The following is a 6,195-nucleotide window of genomic DNA, read 5'->3' on the forward strand; positions in this document are numbered from 1 at the left end:
TTTTATCGACCATCGGAAAAAAAAAACAGAGGCAAAATCAATGAAGGTGAAATTTGAACTTCGAATGTAAAAACGTGGCCATCCAACGGAAGTCAGTTTCGTCACCGTACTTTAATGTTTCCGTCAATAATTCGGCATCGGAAACAAATTACAAGGAATGAAACTAATTTCCCTGCAAGTTTACTTAATCGATAAGGAATTAAACTAATTCCGATCAGGAGATTTCTTCTACCCGCAAAAAGATTTATCTGCATACATACATACATACATACATACATACATACATACATACATACATACATACATAGGCATACATATACATACATACATACATACATACATACATAGGCATACATACATACATACATACATACATACATACATACATACATACATACATAGGCATACATACATACATACATACATACATACATACATACATACATAGGCATACATACATACATACATACATACATACATACATACATACATAGGCATACATACATACATACATACATACATACATACATACATAGGCATACATACATACATACATACATACATATGTGTACATGCATACAGATGCGTACATGTATACATATATACATACATACAGAGACACACACACATATATATATATATATATATATATATATACATACGTACATATATACATACATACAGATATATATATATATATATATACTATATATATTATATATATATACATACGTACCCATTTACATAGTGCTTATATACATAGATTCTCACATATATACAGAATACAAACACACACACACACACAAACACATGTATACATATGCAAACAGATATATTTATATATATATATATATATATATAAATTTAGATATGCATATGTATATGTACAAATCTATCTATATATATGCATACATATATATAATATATATAGTGTGCATAATAGCATGTATGTATGTATGTATGTATGTATGTATGTATGTATGTATGTATGTATGTATGTATATGTATATTATACATATATATACATATATATAAAATATATACAGTGAGCATAATAGTATGTATATATCTATCTATCTATATATATATATTAATATATATATATATATATATATATGTATGTATTTACGTTTATGACAGATTGTTCTGTTTTGCTCGTCAATCCGACGACTTGTTTGTTGGTTTATCAATGAAGCGCCATTTCTTGTACGTCACCAAATTCTATCTCAAAGTGATAAGAAATATAAAAACAAAAGCTAAAACAAAAGCAACAACCGAAACGAAAAACGAAAAACAAAAGCAACAACACCAACAACAAAGGATAAATCACTTCCGAAATACAATCGATTTGTTATTCATCGTTGAACGTTTGATTAAATACGATTTGTGTGTTTTTTGTTCACTTTTACAGAGAGAGAGAGAGAAGGGGGGGAGAGCTTGTTCATGTGTGTGTGTGTGTGTATGGAGTATTTTGTGTATGTGTAATGTGGTGACGTGTGTGTTTATGCGTTTGATGTGATGTTTTTTTTGTGTTGTTTATGTCAGTGATTACGCGGTGCCAAGGTGAACTTTGCGTTTGAGTCTCTGTATGTGTGTGTCTCTGTATGTGTGTGTGTGTGTGTGTCTGTTTGTGTGTGAATGTGTTTTTGTATGTGTGTTTGTATGTTTGTGTGTGTGTATGTGCGCGATCTTGTGTATGCATGAGTGTGTTTGTGAGTGTGTTTGTGAGTGTGTGTGTGTGTGCGTTTGTGTATCTGTGAGAAGCGGTTGTTGGCTGTTGGTTTGTTTCTGTCGTATTTTGACGTTTCGGTCGTGTATTTGCGGATTGCTTGATGGTTTAGTTGATGGTTTAGCTTAGACATTATTTTCATATTTATATGGTTGTTTTGCTCCATCATAATCGCAATCATTATCGTCATCATCGCCGTCGTCGATGTCATCACCATCGTGGTGTGCCTCATCATCATCATCATCATCACTACGGTTGCCATCATTTTCATCATCAGCAGCATCTTCATCATCATCATCATCATCACCACCACCCCACCATCATCATCATCATCATCTTCATCAAAATCCTCATCATCATTTTCATCCTCATCATCATCATCTTCATCATCATCATCACCACCATCGTCATCATCATCATCTTCGTCATTATTATCGTCATCATCATCATCATCAACATTATCATCATCATCATCATCATCATCACCACCACCATCATCATCATCATTATCACTATCAACATTATCATCATCATTATCATCATCATCATCATCATCGTTGTCGTCGTGGTCATCATCATCACCACCATCATCATCCTCCTCATCAACATCATCATCAAGTCTTCGTCGTGGTCGTCGTCGTAGTCATCATCATCGTCATAGTTGTGGTAGTCGTCATCATCATCATCATCTATATCACCACAACCACCACCACCGCTATCATCTGTGTTACCATCATCATCATCTCCTCATCATACCCATCGTCATCTTTGTCCTCATATTTATCGTCAAAATCATCGTTGTTGTCACCGCTGTCATCCTCATAGTCACCATCATCATCATCACAGTCGTCATCATCATCATCGTCATCATTATCCCCCGCTCCCCCCACTAACCATCAACATCACTTCCTGTTGCCGCTCCACCCTCGACTGCTCAACACACTTCGATTACAAATGATTTAGATATTGTTTACGGCAAAAAAAACCTTCATAAATCGTAGATATTTTCGCGGATTTAAATAAACACGGATTTAAGGCGAAGGAAATTAAAAGGAAAAAAGGCACCGAAAAGTATAAAATAAAGAAATAGAACAATACGTAAATACAAAACAAAAACAAACAAATATAAACCTATAAACCTCGACAGAGAGAAGAAGAGAGGAATGACATGTATGTCTGTATATGTATATATATATATGTATATATAATATATATATAATAATATTATATATATATATATATATATATATATATATATATATGGTGTATATATATATATATATATATATATATATATATCTATATATATATATATATATATATATATATATATTATACATACTATCTACCTATGTATCTATGTATCTATGTACGTATGTATGTATCTATATATATATAAGAGAGAGAGAGGGGGGAGAGAGATAAATATGTAGATTGTTAGATAGACAGAGAGATAGATAAATTGATAGTTAGATAGGTACATATATACATATACGGATAGATGGATAGGTAGATGCATAAATCGATAAATGTATAGATGAATGGATAAATAGATGGATAGATAGATGGATAGATAGATAGGTAGATAGATAGATAGATAGATAGATAGATAGATAGATAGATAGATAGATAGATAGATAGATAGGTAGGTAGGTAGATAGATAGATAGATAGATATATAGATAGATAGACAGATAGATAGAGAGACAGATAGATAGATAGATAGATATATAGATAGATAGATAGATAGATAGATAGATAGATAGATAGATAGACAGATAAAAGATTGATAGATAAAAAGACATTTATAATGATAAAAATGACAGAATGGAGTAGTGACACCAAAAGATGGCAGCAAGACTACGACGACGACGACAATGATGATGATGATGATGATGTTTGACGTTGGTAGTGTTTTGTGTTGGAGTTCAAACTACTACTACTACTACTACTACTACTACTACTACTAAAAATTATTATTTCGTTTTAAATTTTCGTTGTTGTTGTTGTTATTGCAATTCTCGCATGCCTGGGAGGTGGGGGTGTGAGAGTTCTCTGATTATCTCCTCTCAACCGATGCAGTTTGTCACTAATCTTTCAAGAATTTTGAAGAATTGGATACAAACGCAAAGTGTCATTTCATCACAGAACATTTCACTCGAATTTTTTTCTCCTTTCTTTTCTCTTCATTCCTTTGCCGAATTTATGCCTTAATTCTTTTTCTTTCTTTCTTTCTATCTTTCTTTCTTCTTTCTCTCCATTACGGATGATCGGATGATTAAGTAATTCGTTGTTTTTATTCTTGTCGTTGCTGCTGTCTTTGCTTTTCATCCTTTTATCATCATCTTCTCTTCTTCCTTTTCTTTCTTCCTCTAAGTCTTCATGTCCTTGTTTCTCTTCTTCTTTTTCCTCATCTCTTCTTCCACCTGTCTTCTTCTCCCCTCCTCCCCTCTTCTTCTTCTTCTTCTTCTTCCTCCTCCACTTCTTACACTTCTCTTCCTCTTCTCCCCTCCTCTTCTCTTCTTCCTCCTCCTCTCTTCTTCTTCTTCTTCTTCTTCTCTTCTTCTTCTTCTCCTCCCCTCCTCCTCACTTCTTCGTCTTCTTCTTCCTCCTCCTTCTCTTCTTCTTATTCTTTTTCCTCCTCCTCTTCTACTTCCTCTTCCTCCTCCTCTCCTACTTCCTCTCCTTCTTCCTCCCCCTCCTCCTCCTTCTTCCTCGTCTTCAATCTTGTTCTTGTTCTTCTTCCTCCTCTACGTCTTGTTCTTGTTCTTGTTCTACTTCTTCTTCCACTTCTTCTGCGGAGAAAGAGCGAGGAAAATATTAACGACTGTAGAAAGGTAAGGGTGGGTGTGTGCGTAGAGTGTGGCCGGGTGGGGGCTAATGTGTCAATCGACTGTGAAAGTGAGTGCATAAATGTGTTTGTGCACACGTGTGTGTGTGTGTGTATGTGTATGCGTGAGTGTATGTAAGTCTGTATGTGTTTATGTATGATGGTGTGTGTGAACAGAAAGGCGTGAAAGTATGTGGGTGTTCGAGTGTGTATGTGCAATGGTGGATTTCTTATGTGCATGTCTGTATGTGTATGTGTGTGTCTATGTGTGTGTGAGAGTGTGCGTGTATGGGTCGGTACCCTTCTATATGAGTTTGAGGAAGTGACATTATGTGCGTGAGTTCGTATATGTTTGCGTGTAAGAAAGATAGAAGGAAACAGAGAGAGGGGTAGAGAGAGGAAAAGAGGGAGATGGAGAGAGGAAGAGAGAGAGTGAGATAGGAAAAGAGAGAGAGACGGAAAAAGGAAGAGAGAGAGGAAGTAAGGAAGTGAGAGAGAGGAAGAGAGAGGAAAAGAGAGAGAGAGGTAGAGAAGAAGAGAGAGAATGAGAGAGAGGGGGAGTGAAGAAGAGAGAGAATGAGAGAGAGAGAGGGAGTGAAGAAGAGAGAGAGAGTTACAGGCACATACAGATATGTACATAAAATGATACATTTATGCATGTACATTACAGATCTATAAGTCAGAGAGATTCAATTCGCTTCGTGATGACCCGAGTCCCGTTATTGATAAACCATAACTATGGAGAAATGACAGTATCTACGATTCAAGGTGATTTCAAGGCGAGTTGTCTTACCTAGTCTGAGGTGTTCCTTAACATTTGGCGTTGTCCAGGAGTTTTTGCAAGAAGCTATCCACAGCAATTCGGCGTATATACAAAGCATACGCAGTGTATGTGCGACGACCGATATATATATATATATATATATTATAATATATATATATATATATATATATATGTATACACACACACCACTCACACACACACACACATACACACACACATACACACACATTATATATATATATCCTCGCTCTTTTACTAGTTTCAGTCATTTGCCTGTGGTCATGCTGGAGCACCACCTTGAAAAAACTAAATCGCTGTCCGGTATTCGCCATGATAGATCGCTAGCCACAACACATTCTTTATTTTCTCCCTATATATTTTTAAAGTATGTAATTATAGAAAATATAATTAAGTGCTCTGACATGCGAGCGCCTACACTAGATGTAGATGTCAAATACCTACATTCCAACTAAATTTGTTCTCTATTTATAACCCAAGGTCGAATGCGTGGTAATGAGGAAGGAGATTTACAAACATTTCGGATAATCCTATACTTTAAGATTTCATGCTCTGCAATAAAGATTATTTTGCAATCCTCTGTAGAGACACACCGACAACTGTATAAGAGAAAAGTAGATATACGCACCGATAAATCTATTCGTAAAGATAAAGATAAAAACGTGCATTTCCCGCGTATACATTCCATCTGTTCACCCACCTATTAATCTATGTGTATGTATGTATTATCTATCTATCTATCTATCTAGTCTATCTATCTATCTATCTATCTATCTATCTATTATCTTTCTATCTAGATCTATCTACGCGCGTGGCTTGGGGTCTCCTTGGAAAC

This window comes from Octopus sinensis, linkage group LG15, assembly GCF_006345805.1.
Source record: "Octopus sinensis linkage group LG15, ASM634580v1, whole genome shotgun sequence".
In the NCBI taxonomy this organism is placed as follows: Eukaryota; Metazoa; Mollusca; class Cephalopoda; order Octopoda; family Octopodidae; genus Octopus; species Octopus sinensis.